Genomic DNA, 19662 nt, shown 5'->3' with positions numbered 1-19662 from the left:
CAACACCATTGGTCATTAAGGAAATGCAAATTAAATCAAAATGAAATACTGTTAATGACTACAATTAAAAAGTCTAATAAAAAATGAAAAAAAAAGACTAATAATACTAAGTGTTGGTAAGAATCTGAAGGAATTAGCATGCTTATAAACTGCTGGTAGGAGAGTAAAATGAAATAATCACTTCGGAAGCAGTTTGGCAGTTTCTGAAAAAGCTACACATACATCTACCAGCCATTCTACTCCTAGGTTCTTACCCAAGACTAATGAAGGCACATGGCCACACAAGGATGATACACAAATTTCACAGCAGCTTTTAAGAGACAAAAATTAGAAACAACCCAAATGTCTATCAACAGGTACATACATACATAAATTGTTATATATCCATACAGTGGAACGCTATTCAGCAATGAGAAGAAATGAACTATTGCTGGATATATCAACATGAATGCATCTCCAAATAATTATTCTGAGTGAAAGAAGCCAGACTTAAAAAAGACTATATACTACATGATTCCATTCATTTAAATTCTAGAAAATGCAAACTACCCTGCAGAAAGCAAAGCTTCTGGGGAGAGAGGATAATGGACAGGCAAGGGATTGCAAATGGGAATGGAGAAATTTGGGGGGGATATGTATATATTCACTATCTTGTCTGTGGTGATGATTTCATATTTATATATGTAGGTTGGAAGCTTATACAACTGTACACTTAAATATGTGCAGTTCATTGCATGTCAGTAGCTGTTTACCTCAGTTCTTTTCAGTAGAGATTAAAAAAAAAAAGAAATAGCAAAGGAGGAAATCATTATATACAAAAAGAAAGAAAAATACAGCACAAGTAAACTATTTTAGGTTTCCTGACATCTAATGGCATCAAGTATTAGAATATGCTTCAGAGGGGCGCCTGGGTGGCTCAGTCGATTAAGCAACTGCCTTCAGCTCAGGTCATGCTCCCAGATCAAGTCCCCTTTCAGGCTCCCAGGTCTGCAGGGAGTCTGTTTCTCCCTCTGACCTTCTACCCTCTCATGCTCTCTCTTACCCGCTCTCTCTCTCTCAAATAAATAAACAAAATCTTAAAAAAAAAAAAAACTTGCTTCAGAAATGACCAAATTTTACATCAAACACTGCGAATTATTCCCAATCTATCTTTCAGTAGTATTTCTATGGGGTTTCAGAGATCACAAATCTATTCAAGTATCTTAAGCAAAAATTACAGTGATATTTTGCTTTGCTGCCCAATACCTATCTAGTAAGAAAACTATAATTTTTTCAATATATGTGCTTCTTTCTGAAGAATAACTTAATTTTAAGTGATTTTCCAATAATAAAATTATTATAATTAAAGACAAACATGATTTAGCTAGGGGCCAATGACAGTTAACAAGTGACAAAATATATCACCCACATAAATAAAACCTGATAGAAAATCATCACAATTCTCCTCTTATTACAACCTGTACTTATATCTGATTGCTTATCAAATAAAACAGAGTTAAAACACATGCTACTGAGTAAGAAAATATTTTTCTTGATGCATAAGATTTGGACAGCATTGGAGTTAATTATAGTGAGCTTTGGGATATATTTGAATGTGGTAAAAAAAAAATTGCCAAAAATAAGACTTCTAAATCCTATAGCAAGGCTGTGAAATAAATAGGTAATAGATATTATTGGTGCTATAAAGCCCCAGGCAACTTGCTCAAGGTCACCGAAAGTAACCAAGTAAGCATGTATACATGAGAGAAAAAATAACTGGGGTTTTAAACCATAACTTTTTTCTCCTCCACAGTGGTAGCTACTCAGGGTACCAATGTCCTGAGGCAAAGAGACCCACCTCAAAGACAAATCAAAGGTCATGCCCCTCCCGGGCCCCACTGCCAATACTTTTATACAAGTAAAATCAGGTCTAAACAAATAAAAATCTAAGGTAATGGGATGGGCTAGGGAGGCCTTCTCTATCTTGCCATACCTTCCCAACTAGAAAATAAAGGGTGGGTAAACAGGGGAACAACAAGAACCATTTCCTTGAGTAAAGCAAACACATGAAAAGCTGAAGGTTCCTTTTTATGATTTTCATCAGATGAACTACTCATTCTTCTCTTGTGAAAGCACTTAGCCCAGAGCTTGGCACATAATAAGGACTTAAAAATGCTTTTTTAATCTTCCCTGCTCTCCAAACCCAAGGGCATCCAGCTTTTCGCTGACAAAAACTCAGAGTCCAGACCACTTATGAGGCATAACATTCAGGAGAAACCCAGAGGTTAAGTGCAAACAAATCATGAAAGAACTAGAACTGACTCCTAAATTCTCTGTATACCTTATTACATACAAAATACAAAACTAGAAAGGAACTGGAATTATACTCTAAGGGTAAAAGGGTAAATTCGAAAAGGAAACTCAAGCCCTAAGAAACAAGTCAAAAGAAAACGTGCATGATTATGTAAGAATTAGAGACTAGAAATAAGAAGAACATAAATAGTTCAGGGCTATAGTGCATCAAACTAATAATCTGTAAAGACTAACCACATGACAAAACACTCAAACAAGGTTTAAGCCTTCCTTGGCCTTGGAAAGTCATGAGAATTTTTTGGCTAAAAGAAGGAATGCTTTAGTTAAAGAAGGAGAAAGAATTTCCAGGCCTCTAGGTGGCTCCAATTTTTAAACAACCACTCTGCTACCTTAACTAAGTGTTCGAATGATACCTAGTTATTTATGCAAGTCACATCAACAACTGGACAGTACTTAACATCCTTAGAACTATAATGCTCATTTCTCTACTAGTTTTCTCTACCTTCCTTTGAAGTGTGGCACTGAGTGATCAACAGCTGATGACTAATGTATTATCATATGACACATGTAAAATAATATGACATAGTAAGATTTTTTTCTTTCAGTAATCCTGTGCTGATGAAAAAAAAAAACCATAATTTACTTTAATGATGTACTCAGAAAAAGGATTATCTACAAAAGAAAATCACAAGGGTAACACTAGTTAAAAGGTGTCTCAATTTATTATCTGAATGTTCCACAGAGCCCAAGTGCATTAATTTTACCTGGTATCTGCAAAGGCTATTTCATATTACACATAACACCAGCAAGGAGGAAAAACAGGAGAGTGTCAATCTGGCTTTTGTTATGAAAAGCAGACTGAACAGCGATAAAGATGGCAATCAAGATATAAAGACAAAACTAATGTTATTATTTTATTCATTATACTAATAGCCATTTATTGAGCACCTACTAAATGCACTAGGCACTGAGTATAGACTAGCAAATAAACCAGGCATTATTTCTGCCCTAGAGGGCAAGAGAGAAACATTAAGTAGTTGAATAATACATAGTTATAAGTTATGGCAAATATTAAAAAGGAAAGGTGATTGCTCTATGAGGGAGAAAATAAAGGGATTCTAAGTTACACGATGATAAGGGTGATAAGACATTTATAAAGATGATAAATGAATTTATACCCAAGGATGACAAATTACTCAAGGAGATGGTCCTAAAATAGAGACCAATAGCATGAGCAAGAACCCTGCTGGAGGACTGGACAATGTGGCTTACAAAGGATGAAGATGGGGGGGGGGCACTGGTCAAATCATGCAGGACCTTACAGGTATGTTGAAAATTTCATATTTTATCTGGAGAAATAAATGTGTTTCCTAAGAGCTTTGAAGACTTTAAATATCAAGTGACTTGTTTTCTTTTTAGGTTGCTGGTGGGAAAAGGAACTGGAAGGGGTACAGTATATGTGCAGAAGGCAACGGAGAAAGATAATGATGGCTTCAAGCAGAATGGAAGCATAGTGGAGACTGAAAATCAGACAGATTTGAAAGAGATTTTTCCATAAGAGCAAATAAGGATTTTTTTTACAAACTGGTGGGGGGGGGGGGGAGCAGTGAAAGGGCAGAAGAGAGAATGAAGGATAAACTCCAGCCTTCTGGCCTGAGCCACCTGTTAGATGGATGAGATGGAAAACAGAGGAGGAACTGTTTGAAAGGTTGGGTAATCAAGAGCTCAGTTCTGAAGGAGTGTGAGACAATGCCATTTATTGGCTACGATGTACCAGACGTTATATTAGATATTCTACTTGTCACAGCATCCCTTTTAGTAGCAGTATCCCCATTTTACAGAAAGCAAACTGTAGATCATGATGTTGAAGTAGCATGTTGAACTCATTCAGTTCAAAGTGACAAAGTCACATTTGCCACCCAAGTCTGGTTGGCTGGCTGTGAGGTAAGCTTTCTTTCCACTATACCCAGTTCTTAGGAACTACTTCTACACTTTGCATTTTGAAATCTATTTAGGGTTGGAGCAAGCTAGCGCCCAAGAAGAGTAAATAGGTGATACATTATTTTTTAAATCCAAATTCTCAGATTTATAATGCATAATGTTTTCCTATACCACTCCCAATCCCAATCCACTTCTATCTGCAGAGTTTTGCAATGTTTTGAACACCAGCAAGATATCCACGACCTCAATGTTTTATAGTAAAGGAGCAAAGCCACCATGTCCAGAATGAACCATAATGAAAAAAGCAGCAATACCCAGCAGCAAACAACATTTCTACTCTCAAGACATACATATATCAACATAAGATAGATCAACTGAGCAATAAATTCTGAACTACTTCTCAAAAACAGCTAAGGTATTCAAGTCAAGAATTAATGTAAGCCAGTATGGAAGGCTACAAAAGCTAAGAACTGAGATTCCCCTTAAAAAATCAAAATCTTGGGGCGCCTGGGTGGCTCAGTCATTAAGCTTCTGCCTTCGGCTCAAGTCATGATCCCAGGGTCCTGGGATCGAGTCCTGCATCAGGCTCTTTGCTCAGCGGGAAGCCTACGAGAATTCTTCCTCTCTCTCTCCCCTTGCTTGTGTCCCCTCTCTCACTGTCTCTCTCTCTCTGTTAAATAAATAAATAAAATCTTTTTTAAAAAATCAAAATTTTAAAAGAACAAAATGTTAGGCAAAAAAGAAATTATACCACCATGTGTAGAATTTAATATCTGCAATTCCCAAATATCTCCACCAAATGCCAAATTCAGCAAACATGCATGCTAAAAACAACCTAAACATCCTTTTCTTTTTAAAAGCTTTTCCCTGTAGCACAATGACACTTTAGCAAACTGAAATGCCTTTCCGATCTGCAGAGTCTCATGATTTTCTCACTCTCTGGGCTGATGTCCCTCTCAGCTACCGAAGCCCAGAAATTAGGCTTGATTAATGAACCTAGAAAGAACTCAATGTATTACTAACAACTGTGTCTATTACTGAAAGTACCAGCTGGAGGCTCTTAAAAGGGAGGAAAATGAGGAAAGGGGAGATTTTTGAAAGGTTTCATCACCTACATTACAAATTATATTTTGGTAGGTCTGATCCTTCAACATAATCATCAAATTACATTCAGGCTTCTTAAAGTGGGATATAGGGAGCTTTCATGGTTTGGGGAGAGTTTGTCATGGAGATAAAATTTTTAAAAGTAGCATTAGTATGCCCATTGAAAGATAAACACGCACACACACCACCCTCCAAAACGATAGTACTACTGTGTCCTTCCTCCGGATTCTTGTGCCCACCTGGCACCTCTCCCTGCAGAGGTCTGGCAGGCATTCCCTACTGCCTCACCCAGGCAAAGGGCAGGTTGCTGAAAATCCATTAAGAAAGCTCCCCATTTTCTATTCCTTCAGAACAGGATGGCCAACTCCTGGCAACCCAAAGATGAAAGACCTTTTTTTAAAAAGGGGGGGGGGGCGGGGGATCTACCTGAGGCCTTCTACCAGAATGAGGGGTTAATCCAATGGGCAAAAAAGCAGGGCTCTATACATATTTAAAGGTCCTTTCTGGCGACACAACAGATCTAATGAGGAATTGCTGAGCCACATCATACTGGAAAATCCGTAAATGTTCCTCCTCGCTGTTACCAGGGTGGAAGATTTTTTTTTTTTTAATGCAAGGCTTTGATGTACTGACACAGCTAGCCTGATGGGTTTAAGTCAGCTAGGAAATGTGCCCTGCATCTATTTCCCTTCTAAATCCCTGAAGATCAGGGGCAATACTGACCTGTAATTACATTCAACGCTTGCACTGCTCAAGATGCCATCTGATGCTGAAAAAGTAGTGGTTTAGCAACACCAGGAGGCTCTACGATGCTAAAATAACAACGCAACACTCGATTACGAACCCAGGTACTCGGCTTGTAGGCTCCAGTGCCGCACAAGGACCCACATTCAAAGCTCACGTCCCTTCAGGTTGAAGCTTATTAGGCATTCCGCGATGTACCCTCGCAAAGTTTCTAGTCTGCAAAACGCAATTACTTTGAAAGTCCCCTGTTTTGGACTCCCCTCCCCAGACGGGTTGGCGGCAAGGGGAAACAGGGACCGAGGATGATAGTTAAGCGTTCACACAATTTTAAAACCTAAAAACCAACCGTGTTTTCAGAGGAGAAAGTAAGCGTTCACCAGACCGCCATCCGGGCAGCGAGCATCCGATTTCCATTTGGAGAGAAAAATGCTAAAGAAGCCATACATGCGTTTCCCTGGCCAACAAAAGTGGCCTCTAAACTCCCCTGCCAAGGACACTGGGAGGAAACCGAGAAGCAGGGCACAAGCCTGCACTTCTCAATCAGAGGCGCGTGTGTGCGGCGGGGAGACGCGCAAAGGCGAACACAACAGGGAGAAAGGTGAACCGGAGGAACAGGGAGCCCGCGGCCGGAGGGCAGAACCGGCGAAGAAACCCAAGGTGTAGACAGAGGGGCGAGGGGGCGGGGAAGGGGGAGCCCGAAGGCTCCAGGAGGAGGAGGGAGGGGTCGCAGGCGCTGCCCAGAAATCGCGGCGGCCGAGTAAAGTTAATACTTACTCAGTTTCGCAACTGCGCCGCCCCCGCAGGCCGCCCGGCGGGGCCGGCCGGGGCGCTGGGGACGTGCCGGCGTCCGGAGCTCCGCGGCCGCCCAGCGCCTGTCCTGGCCGCACCGCGCGGCGCGCCTGCCTCCGCCGCACTCAGCGGGCCCCGCGCCCCGCACTGGCGGGAGGCCCTGGCTCCCGGCGCGCCCTCTCCGCGCACCTCCCGGCCGGCGCTAGGTGAGTGTGGCCGCCCCCGGTGGGGCTGCCGCGGGGTGCTAGCGCGCGGGCAGGGGCCGCGCCGCCCGCAGGAGCCGCCCCCAGCGCCGCCGCCGCTGCCGCGGGCGGTCCAGCGAGGCTCAGCGAGTAGCGCGGCGGCGGGCGCTGCGCCGGACGGCGGAGTTGGCGTCCGGCTCGCTCCCGCGGCCGGTGCCTCTGGGCTGGGGGCCGGACAGGGGGCCGGGCCGGGCTCGGGCGGCCGGGCGGCTCCGCCCCTTCGCCGGGCCGCGGGCAGAGCGCGCGAGAGGAGCGGCGCGGGGGCGCCCCCCTCGGCCGGGCGCTCGGGTTACAGCCGCGGCTCCCCGGCTTCCCCGCCCGTGCCTCGCCGGTTCGCCGGCGCCCTGAGAGACATTGTAACGGAACTGGGACGCCAGCGCTGCATTGTGGGAGCTTTTAAAGCGGCGGGGAACGGGCCTGGCCGCTCGGGCCGACGGGGCCGAGCTCCCCCCGGAGCCCTTAGCACGGCCCCGCCGCCGCGCGTTCCAGCACACGCCCCAGACCGCCGAGGCCTGTGGACCGGAAAGCCCGAAATGGTGAGGTGACCGGTGCTTCCCGACTCTCACCGGAGCCCAGTCTTCCATAGCCCGGGGTGAGACTTGTAAAACTGCCCTCTACGGTCATCCCGGAAAGTAGGCGGCTTTTTTCTGCAGACGCTTAAGAAAGGAAAAGAAGGAAAGAAAAAAAAAAGCCCTTCCATCCCCCCAAGAACTGGGTTTGAATTGCTTTTCATCTGGAGTGGCAGTGATTCAGCGACCCCCTTCTCAGCAGCAGGCAGTGACAGAGACAGGAGAGGAAACACACAGCGAATGAATCAGACGTGAGTAACCAAGTTTAGAAAGAAATGGGCTCAGATTCAGAAAATTGTCCTCCCCTCCCCCCATTAAATACAGCGAGCAGTCGAGAAAGAAAACCAGTGCTTTCATCCGAAAATGCAGATATGTATGTTGTTCTCCCTATTCCACCTTTTCTTTCTTTCTTTTTTTTTTTTTTTTTTTTTAATGGAACGCAATTACTCTACCCACTGAACAAAATTGGGTTTTTGGTCCAGGCTTGTGCTCACACACAGCAACAGCTGTTAATCTGGGGGAAGATGGAGTGAAGATAATGGATGAGATACCAAAAAAAAAAAAAAAAAAAAAGCAAAAGCAAAAACAAAAAAACACACACCAAAAAACCCACTTATAAAATACCCCTTTTAATTCTCCAGACACTGTTTTGTTTTTTTTTTAATCAAAACAGGGATAGTAAATTTGAAGCACAACTTGTTACAGCTCAGCTTACTGAGGGCCTGATTTGTTTTGATTTGAGTTTGTGTTTGTGAGCCTTTTGTTTCTTCCTCTTGTTTTTTGACCTTTAGTTATTGCACAGCTCATTAGTTCCTTTAAGTTCGAGGTGAACTGAGGAGAGAGAGTGGGATAGTAGGACTCAAATGTGGCTGATTAAGGTTTGGAGGATTTGGGGACAAGAAGAGTTCTCTATGATTCAAATGCAAAACCTGAGGGGAATTTTATTTAAGGTGATTCTGTAGGGCATGGATCCTCTTCTCAGAGGACTTTTCCAGCCTTAATGTTAACATTGCCTAAGCGCTCATTCCCTTGTCAACCTTTCACTCCACTGAACAACATCAGTCACCCACCTAATTGCCAAATCTAATGGAAAAATTTAATCCCCATTTTGTCATGCCCGTTGTGGCATTTGCCAATTTTGACCTCCCCTTCATTCTTAGAACTTTCCTCCCTTTTTTCGTTGTTGCTGTTGTTGTTGATAGTCATCCCTCTTTTGTGGAGGTCTTGAAATAGGGACCCTCAAACAGGTCTTGAGTGATGGATGGCAGGAGTGTGGCTATTGTTAAACTAGGATTCAGGATCTTACGGAAGAACATATCTTTTAACTTTCTGAGGAGACAGTGGGAAGTAGAAGAACCTCGATCTAGTAGTTTCAGTTGGTCACCAGTAGGGAGGGTCTTGACCTCAGTTTTATCGTGTGTCTAGAGGTGAACAGTGGACTGACTTATGGCAACCAGTTTTCATGACTAGAATTTAAATCAGGATGAAATTTACTATGATAGTATACCCATGACCTCTGTTTAGGATAAGCACTTACTAGGATCCAGGTACTTGGTAAGGTATCCCCACCTCCAAACCAGAATGTGTCTCCTGATGGCTGCCAAAGTCAGTGAATTTACCTCTGTCCAGTCCTGAATAAACCCAGAAAAATCTCTTCTCTGCCTCAACCCCCCGTGGTTAACGCATTCTTTCTCCAGTGTATAGTGCAATTTGTTTTCAGCTTTCTTAGCTATAATCACATCTCTGTTAAGCCTTCCTGAGATCACACCAAATGTCCTTGACAGGATTTGTAAACAACCCTTATTTCTGGTTTCTAATTATATTCTCAGAAGTAACCTAACTAGAATTAGTGAGTATTCATGTATTTCAAGCCCTGTGACATAATCAGATTTGATTTTCAGGAAAACGGTTTGAGAGGATAGATTGAGAAGAGAAGAGAATCCCAAGAGAGAGTCTTATGTAGAGTGCTGTGGGAATGAGGGGGTAGAGGGATAGCATCTGGAGGTATATTACTATCGGTATTACTTTCCCATTGCTAACTGTGAATAGTTACCACAGCCTTGGTAGCTAGAACCAAGAATGTGTGATTTTACAGTTCTGGAAGTCAGAAATTCTAAAATCAAGGTGTGGGCTGTGTCCCATCTGGAGCCTCTGGGGGAGAATCCATCTCTGCTTTTTCTATCTTCTATGCTACATGCTTTCCTTGGCTTGTGGCCTCTTCCTGCATCTTTAAGGCCAATAGCATATCATCTTCAGATCTCTCTTCTTGTGATCTCTGCTTCATGGTTAGGGCCTATCTTTTTCTCTAACGTAGGCAAAGAAAATCGAAATCGATGTAGGTGCATTTCTAGCTGTATATGTATATGTCACAAACTGAACTGAATTGGATTACTTCTGGGAAGAGATGACAGTGTTTGAATTACTAGTCAAATCGTCATAGGGACAACTTATTTGACTGCAAGATTGCTGAAGTGGTGTGCTGTTAGTTCCACTAAACCTATACCCATCTGGTGACTCATAGAACTGAAATCCAAGGTGTTAACACACTAAGAAGACCAGGTTCACATGTGCAGTTTCTGGGGATCAGCCTCTTTTTCTGGAAATCCCCAGCAACTCTTTTTTATGGTGTCCAGTGGAGTCATATTGCCAAGTTTGAGAAATACGTGTCTAGACCAAAATTTCCCAAACTGGTCCACCAGGGAACATCATCCTGTAAGAGGCGATGCTGGGAAGACAGTTTCTTCATGCTTGGAGAAGGTCCATGGAGCACAGTTGTGACTACAGTTCAGGCCAGCCAAGAAGTTTATCAGTGGGTCAGATCCATCAAGAGCAAAGTGTTGGGAAATTCTTTCATGAGGAAGTCTAAGGGAGAAACAAACATTTTCTCACAAGAAATAGGTATGTGTATTGGCAGAGATAAATTACGGACTTATGACTATAACATAAGTGTCTGTATACCTAGCCCTCTATCTTTCCTTCTTTTTCTCTACTTCTTTCACCGCTCTGTGCTCACCCAGACTACTTACAGCTTCATTCCCTCTCAAACAGTGTCTCAGGACCACTTCTCATTCTCTTACCCCATAACCTGGAAATTGCCTGTTACTTTTAGAGCCATCCCCATCCTCCTCTAGCTTTACCTCCACCTGCTTCGTAAAGCCAGGGACTATGTTGTGTTTATCACTGTAAATATCACTGCTTGATAGAGGACCTGGCTCAGACTGGGAGCTCAATTAATATTAGTTGAAATAATAATTAAGTGAATGAGTGACAATATAAGTGGAACAAACTAATGTCACTTACTCACCGGTCATACTTGTCTTTGATCTAGTCTTTAACGAATAAACATTTAAAAAAACAATAAAGTATGGTATTGTGCTAGGTTCTGAGATTACAAAAATTAATATGACATAATTTCAGCCTTCTATGACCTCATAGTTCATTAGAGGAAACATATGCTAAAAAAGAAAATGAGGCAGATAATGCTAGTTGCCTATCCTATTTCCTTTCTTCCCTTCTCTCTTAGTAATAGAAATCTGATTTCGTGCCTAGCGAAAAATTTCATTTCATAACCTTCCTTGCAGATGGGGGTTACTAAGTATAGGCCACAGTATGTGGTTGAGAGGTGTTGTATAGGATTCCTTATTTGTGTATCTGGTGGTTGGGTGCTAACAGGGCTGACCCAAGCCGTATTATTGCCTGGAATATAGCTGTGATAGATGGAGTCAGAGCTGCAGTCTTGTGACATCAGGACTACCAGAAATTTGTACAGATGGGGTCATTTATTCAGCCTTCATTTAGTCACTGTTACTGATAAATTTGAAAGGAAAAGGAAAAAAGTCATCTCTTCAGTAGATGTGTGTGGAAAGCGAATAAATAAGGTATTCTTTCTCATTCCTAATGAATATCTTGTATGCATACTGAAACAAAATAAAGATCTATAAATATTGTGATTTATTTGACAAATATAAAAGGACTTTTTAGAAACAGAGCACAGTTCTCAGATTTCAGGAATTTTTAGTATCATGATGGTTTCTTCTTAAAAAAAAAAAAAAAAAAAAAGGATTGGTTACCAAGTCATGAACTACTCCTTAAAAGACCCTCCAACAGTTTGATGGGGTAAGAGGGTGATGTATTTTGTTAACCAAAGTACAGTATGGAATGAAAATACAGCATAAACTGTAAAGGGGAACTGCAACAGGCTCTACCAAAAGGAATACCTGCAGATATATTCAGAAACAGAATTTAAAGATGATTGGGTCCTGTTTAGGTAGAACTCTTTTGAGAGGATAATCCCATGAAAATGAAAAAGTCTTGATTTTTTCTATTACAGACTGGAAGAATGGATTTAATCAGCTCAGATTAATTATAGGGGACTCTATAAGAGGCTATACTAGGATCAGTATATTGGGGAAAAACAGAGAATGTGGTACCTCTTATTACAAAGTTGCATTTTTGTAAATACAGGAAGTAAAATTTCGTCCATCTGGCATTCTTCCAACCTGAATGTTATTTACCAATCTCCCTATACTTCTGCAATACTATAATTGAGGCTTATAGGGATGACCCTGAAATGACTTCTAAATCATAGCAGAAAGATTAAATTATCTTTTGCTTTCCCTTCATATATTTAATTATATGTTTATTAATTGCAAGCTGGAAATTTGATCTGTTTTATAACACTGCTGGATTAATGAGAACATGCTTATCAGGGACCTAGTCATCCACAATCACAGAATTTATAGTTCACGGGAGGAAAAAAAACCCCAGAAAGTGATTAAAAATGTAAGATTTATATGATCATATGAAGAATAATTATTACAAAATAATTTAGAATCATCCAGCCACATTTTAAAAATTGCAACAAATGTATTGGTTAATGATACATAATGATACATAGCTAATTTTTAAAATAAGTATATTAACTCATGTTCTGTGGTAAGAAGAGTATGAATAAGTCTTCATTTTGGATTTGATAAAATGTAGTTTGTTAGTGTCTGCAAGAGAGCAGGGTTAGATATAGGCCTAGGAATCTTACAAATCAAGTTGGGTTATGTGTCTAAATTTGGTTTAGGGTCCTGTTAAGTTGCTCCTTGTTTCATTTTTGGTAGATGTATTACTCTAGTGACTGTAAAGGACCTCTAATAAACATATGGAATGAATATAAGTCTGAGGTAAGGTTCCCTGAAAGTGGAGCCTGATTCAGGGATTCTGGTGCTAGTGACTTATTGGGAGCATGCCTCAGGAGAAGTTGAAGGGAGGTAGCATTTAGAGGGAATAAAGCTTAGTAATGACAGGGTCTCAGCAGGAGACCAGCTTCAGCCTGATTCTGTGGGCAATTCTAAAGCAGGAATTGCACTACACAATTAGTCCCTTGGGTCAAGGAGGCTGGCCTTTTGCACTCCCATTGCCAGTCACTCATTGGCTGAGGGTTGGTGGTAACCTTCAAGGCAAGACACCTTCTGTTCCCCCAAAGGCAAAGGTAATCTCTGAGAGGAGGACAGCTGCAGTTTTCAACCAACTGTCGTGGCAGATAGGGATGCAGGTACCAGTCCAAGAAGGGGATCTGGGGAGGGTACCAACAACATCCACTGCACATCATATATAGGTTAGAGACCCAGCAAGACCCTTAGTAACAACTGAAGCATACTACTAACAGCACTACAGAGGCCAAACCTTGTATGTATGACCTGTTTCAGAGTACAAGTAGGGATGCAAGGAACATATCTCCTTTTCTCTCCTCTCACTTACCCTTCATGCCAGGCAGTGGTAGCTGGTGATGGCTTCAGGGAATGATGCAAGGTGCCCAGCAGGGAAGGAACTAAGGATGTTAAGAAAATTTAGGATCGACCCAGAGAGGCTGGAATAGCACTAGGGACCTCTTGGGTTAAGGCTTATACCTGAGGCCAACTTGCCAGTCTTGCCCTTTCTTTTCTTCAGCTCATCCTAGAAACATACTTGCCTGCTTATCGTTCCTCTGTCAGTCCCGTTGCTGCTCGCCAGGATTTCTGTCTCCCTTGGCCTCCTCCAGAGCCCTACTTGTCTCTCTTCAAACAACTTTTCTACCATTCCTTATATAAAAACACTCAACTTCAGCTTTTCTGACCTTTTTTAATAGTTTGACAGCTTAATATGATGATGGGTGTAGGGAGAGGGAATAGAGCAAAAAAATCCTTCCCATGCTCTTCCCTTTCCTAGATTTAGCCCAATAAGCCAAGCCCAACATGGGTACTATGGGTGGGTCTTTGGGAAAAACAGGCCACGTAGCTGAATCACTTGCATTTCGGGGAGCACCCAGAGGCTCTTCTGGGAGGTTCTCAGTGAAGGTTCTGGGATGCAGTGCAGGAGTAAAGAAGGTAGACAGCTCCAGAGGAGACACAAGAGTGGGCACGTGCTACAGGAGCAGGGACAAGGCAGTGCGTACTGTTCCTCTACCAAACTCAAGGACTTTCCTTCTCTTCCCTCTCCTGGCCCTTCATCCCCAGACCTTCCGAGGAAGACACCATTTAAGACTAACGGAAGAAATGTTGACAACTGAGAATAGGTCGGTTTGGGGCAGGAGTGACAAGATACTGGTTACTACAGGCTCTGAAGGAAGAGAGGAAAATCATTTTTTCCCCCCTCATCTGGAAAGGAAGAGACATTAAGAGACCCTAAAGCTGGAGTAGAAATAAATGATTTCAGAAACTACTGATATTGAAATTGAAAATACTACCACTTTGACTTGAATTAGAACAATATTCCCTAACATTGTACTCAAATAAGCAATGGATTAGGGGTGGCTTCTGGCAGTATAGTCCACATGAGTGCTGTGTGGTATAGTGGAAGTGGTATAGGGTATAGGCATGAGCCTGGCTAAGACACTGGTGGTATCCTCATCCCATGTCTGACAATGCCTTTCCTTCCCTGTGGAGATCCCAGTCTTCCTGACCTGTATGGGAGGCAAGTCAACCTATTTATAAAAGAATTTTAGAAGAACTCTAAGGCCCTTTTCTCAGAGATTTGGAAAGATGCTAAGAGAGATCTTGGTTCAAGTCCTGACTCTGCTTTTTACTACCTGGGTGACCATGGGCACGTTATTCAAGATCTCAGACTTCAGTTTTCTTATTTCAAAACAAATGAGAGGTGAGAGAGGAGAGGGTAATAGTAGTAGTACAAGAGGAGTTATTATTTAGAACAGCATGTGTACAGCATTCAGCACAGTGCATGGTCATGTAAGTGTTGTTATTATCTGCAGGCTGTTAGGTGAGAAGATACTTATGGCAAATCCAATAATTATAATTTTCCATTTCAATATACCCTGTGCCAGGCATTGTTCTAAGTGCTTCTCATACATTAACTTTTTTAATATAAGAAGTTTATCAGGTAGACACTATTATTTGACCCATTTTATAGATTAGGAAGTCAAAGCAGAGAGAGAGAGATTAAGTATATTCCCCAAGATTCCATTATTAGATAGTAGCAGAGCTGGGATTCAAACCCAGTAAGTGGGGCTCCAAAAATCTGTCATCTCGACCCATACGGTATATAGTTACAAGTTACAGAGTAGGGCAAGAACCAAAAATAGCTGAGAGAGTGAAGTGTAGAATTGGCACAAGTTCAAAGTGAAAAGATCACAAAGTGAGGTCTGGGTTAAGCAAGTTCCTCTCACCTGTGCTGAGGATGATGGTTGGGGAGGTGAGGAGTGGGCAGGCCCAACAGTATCAAAGACTCCTCATCATAGATGGTTCATCTAGCAAAAGAAGTTCATCTGTTTTTTAGAAGGATTAATAAGCTTCCAGGTCAGTAAATAAATCGGGAAAGTAGCCCACAGATGACCATGACTAAAGTAACTATGTGCATTTTAAAGGACATTCCTGGTTGTGTGCATCTTTTACTGGGTAAAGGACCATCCTAGGAAATGACCCAGTGAGTGCTCATTCTTGCTGCTTAAATCAGCTTTGTGACCCTAGAAAGTCCTTTTGCTTTCCAGGATCTCTATAAAATGGAAGTATGGTCTGCCAGTGATTTTTTTGAACCCCATGATTGACTGATAGATCTGGCTGCCTAGTGGGAGTACCCTTTCCCTCTTCTGTTCCCTGTGCATCCCCCATGTGTATTTCTTACAAGAGGGCTGCATTTCCAGGTGGGATCGCGTTCTTATACCAAGGGCTTACAAAATTACCTGCAACGTCACATGTAGATCTAGCATTCTGAATATGTGAATCATAAATAATTGATGCCATTAAAAGAGAGGACATATGGCAGAATAGGCTTGCTTCTGTTTCTAATAGTGACCCAAATAGCAGTTCAAAATCCAACTAAAAAAATCCAGAAAAAAAATTTTAGGTAAGGCTTTAAAATAGATTTGCCCCAGGAATGTAATAGTAAGTGAATGTAATTCTATTTTATATTTTTGACTTTATTCTGTGACTTCACTCAGCATTCAATTTATATATCAATTTGTGAGCATTGGTTTTCAAAAAAGTCATTATTCTATGAGGTCTATGAACTAATAGAGCTTTATAACAAATAAATGAACAAAGAGTGGATACTCTAAGAAGAAATAGCCTCATGTTACTTGTTGCCCTGAAAACTGGGAAGTCTGTGTACTAATAGGGGTCATGACAGCATGTCAAACTGAAGAAAAACTGCACAATACTCTAGTGATTCTTGACGGAAGTAGATAATCAGTTCAGCTTTGGGTAGTTTCAGAGAGTAAATCAGGAAAAGGAAATCTTTTTCTTCTCCTCAGGGCAGAGATATTTTTTGTGTGTTTTAATTTTAGCACTTTATATTACCTAAGGAAGTATTGGTTAAAACAAAAACTATGTACTAGAACACAAGTGTCAGAAATTAATCAAAGGTGGAGTAGCATGTCAGTCTCCATTCTCGTGTATAAAAGAGTTATCATGATTGTACTGTGGGGGTCTTTGTAGGTAAGGACTCCTAGTCCTGCCTGGTCGTTTTATACAAGAGCAAATGAGGGTTTATTAGAAAAAAATCAAGGAAAAAAGGCAAAACAAGCAAGACAAAATGAAGTATGGGAGTTAAAATTCCAGACCTTGGCAATCAACACCCATGTCGGGATGCTGTGTAGAAAAAAACCAAGGGCGACCTTGGTTTAAGGACCTTGGGGACTAATGACTATGGTATTGTCATTAAAGGCAGGTGATTTTAATTACTGTCTTTCTAGTAGGCTGAAGTTGGGAAAGGATGAAATGGTGATTTGGAGGAAGAACTATTTTTCACATAATTATTTTCCAATGAGAGCTCAAAGACATCCTTAGGATATATTTTAAAGACAGTGCAGAATTCACATGAATGATTAAAATTCAAATTTCTAAGATTGAGAGAAACTAGACTATAGATAGATGATTCCCTAACTTAATATAGGTAGAAAAGAAGATGCATTGGGAAGTAACAGGTTTGGAAGAGGTTTGAAAGGCTTCAGTACAGTGTTATAATCCTAGGGCGTGGACAGCATCTTGGAATTATTTTCTTTACTTTCAAACCTACTCTCTACCAGCCATTTCAGTAGTTACTATGTATGTAAGAGGCACCTGAGTCCTTTTGTTAGAAAAGAGGCACCTGAGTCCTTTTGTTAGATAAGTTAATGCACTTTTCAGAGCTCTCTTCAGAGAATCTGAGTGAAGACAGTTAAAAAAGGATAGAATATTTGAGAATAAACTATTTTGAAATCTTTAATGCTGATTTGTCAGTTTTAGCCCTTCTTCCTCCTGGCTATCCTAAGTCCACTCTTGAAGGCGAGAGAACAGAGCACTGTAGATGGCTCCAGGCAAACTGACAAGTGTGAGGATTAGCATTAGCATCAGTATAGTGGTCCTGATTTGGGGCAATTTATTTAATATGTTTGGGTCTCACTTTCTGCTTGGGTAAAAAGAATGGCAGTATGAGTATTTACCAAATAGAGTGGTTGAATGGTTAACTGTGTGTGACCTAGAATAGACTGCAGTTCAGGTTCGCTACTATCCTTAATGTTTCTACTGAAACCAGAAGTTTTGGGTTGGAGGCCTGGTCATTCCGTGAAGTGCTCTCTCATATATAATGTCTTATGTTGGGACAAGGACTCAGGTGTGGGACCAGAAACCCAGCCTCTCAGTGAGGAGTGGGGAGGAGGGAACTTGATGGCCTGGTGATGATTCAGAAATGAAGTACAATACCAGCTGTGGTTCTTAGCCCCCAGGTGGGTGAATATTAGAAAAGTTTTTTCCTAAACTCGTTTACTTGGTTTTTGGTCCATTCTGCTGATTAAACATCCTTACTCAGAACTTACTACTGCCCATGAAAATACTGGAAAACCAGACCTCTGAAATAGCTTTTCTTTTTTAAAATCAGTCTTTTACTTAAAATCTGAGCCGAGGACACCTGGGTGGCTCAATTGGTTAAGCGACTGCCTTTGGCTCAGGTCATGATCCTGCAATCCCAGGATCGAGTCCCACATTGGGCTCCCTGCTTAGCGGGGAGTCTGCTTCTCCCTCTGACCTCTCTCCTCTCTCTCTCCCAAATAAATAAATAAAATAAAATCTTAAAAAAAAAAAATCTGAGCCGAGACTTGACATTATTATTGTGAATGAGAATTCTGTTTGCCAAGGCAGGGACTGAGCAGGAGAAGGCTTTTCTTGATGTTGACTGTGAATGCCTGTTTTTTGCTTTGTAAAGTTGGCTTTGGGTAGCCAGGTTGTATAGGGAAATCTTCTTGAGTCACGTGGCAGCTTTTCAAAAACTCTTTAGAGCTGGGCACAGAACTTCACAGTTTCACCCCCATGCAAGCAGCCTCCAGCAGGAGGAAGCCCAGCAGCTGTGAGGTGTCTGTTCAGAGCAGCATTGCATAGGCCTGAAGCAGTATGCTCTGTCTTTAAGTAATTCAAGACTGCCAGTAAAGTTCCCTGTCCTGGCACAACTGAAGCTGAAAAAAACTGAATTACAGCCTGTCAAGCTCGAAGGGATTTTAGGGCTCATCTCATCCGATCCCTTCAATTTCCAGTTGAGGAACCAAATCCAGAGATGTCTAGGGACCTGCTCAAGATAATGCAACTAATTAGGCTCAAAGTTAAGACTCCAGACAGAATACAAACAAACATTTGTATTGAAACCTCACATCATTTCTATCCCTTGTTTCATCAACTTTTATCTCTCTGTAAAGTAGTTAACACAGCAACAAGCTGGAATAAGAGAAATTTGTAAGCAAAATTTGCCAACATGTTTAGGATCTTATTAGTATTCTCTGAAACCCCAAAAAACATTTGATTAAATAGTTTGCAGCCAATTTGAGAATTTGTTTTTCTTCAAAGGGTGCTTTCATTTTCAGAAGTTAAAGAAATCTTTGTTCCGTGTTCAGGCTTTAAAGGCTGGGCTCTTGATGCCCATAGCGATGGTTCATTGTTGCTGGTGCCACTGTGAGACCAAATAATGCTTCAGAAGCAATTCAAGGCTTGGGCTTTTTAGAGGAGCCCAAAGTCATGTCTTTCTGATTATAGTACGTGCAGTTGTCAAGTGAGAGAAACCAGTTTCTCTTGGTGAGTTCTGCAATCAATGGGCTGTGAGCAGTCACACTCACAGAGAACAGTCCTCCACTGCATTTGAGATACAGGACTGACCCCCCAGATCAAGCTGCCTGAAATTGCCTTTTTACTTAACATCAAGCATCTTCAGAGGTCTTGTTAGAAGCAGTAGGGGAACTATTAAGTTGTACTGGAATAGAAGAGCTAGAAAAAACAAATGTGTACCCGAAAGGTGGAAAGAGGCTTATACTGGCTGTATTTGTAGGGACCCTGTTCAGATGTGTCTTTTCTGCCATGAAGATTCTTCTGACTTGCATTTTGATTGGTTTTCATTTTCTTAATTTTAAATCATGAACTTTCCTTGTGCTGATTAAAGAAAAATGAAACAGAAGTCAGTTACTTCCTAAATTCCTCTCAGCCTATGAACATTCTTTCTTTACGCATTGTTGCTTGTTCGCTGCCTCTCAACTTGAGACCTTC

The 19662-nt window shown here is 41.6% G+C and overlaps 2 protein-coding genes across 12 annotated transcripts in view; one reads left to right on the top strand and one right to left on the bottom strand.

Annotated features, from left to right (window-relative positions):
- RASSF8 (Ras association domain family member 8) overlaps nt 1–7001 on the bottom strand; it is a 134050-nt gene extending 127049 nt beyond the window's left edge. For 2 of the 5 annotated variants that reach the window (XM_047740028.1, XM_047740027.1), the window contains exon 1: nt 6856–7001. The gene's annotated coding sequence lies outside the window, so the exon portion shown is untranslated. The remainder of the gene's footprint in view (nt 1–6855) is intronic. The other 3 variants (XM_047740032.1, XM_047740029.1, XM_047740031.1) reach the window with 2 other exon arrangements.
- A 663-nt stretch (nt 7002–7664) lies between these two features.
- The window catches only part of LMNTD1 (lamin tail domain containing 1), a 529118-nt gene continuing 517120 nt past the window's right edge, over nt 7665–19662 (top strand). For all 7 annotated transcript variants that reach the window (XR_007129288.1, XM_047740017.1, XM_047740014.1 and 4 more), the window contains exon 1: nt 7665–7932. The gene's annotated coding sequence lies outside the window, so the exon portion shown is untranslated. The remainder of the gene's footprint in view (nt 7933–19662) is intronic.

The sequence above is a fragment of the Lutra lutra genome, chromosome 8 (genome assembly GCF_902655055.1).
Source record: "Lutra lutra chromosome 8, mLutLut1.2, whole genome shotgun sequence".
NCBI lineage: Eukaryota > Metazoa > Chordata > Mammalia > Carnivora > Mustelidae > Lutra > Lutra lutra.
This window is presented reverse-complemented; position numbering and strand designations above follow the sequence as displayed.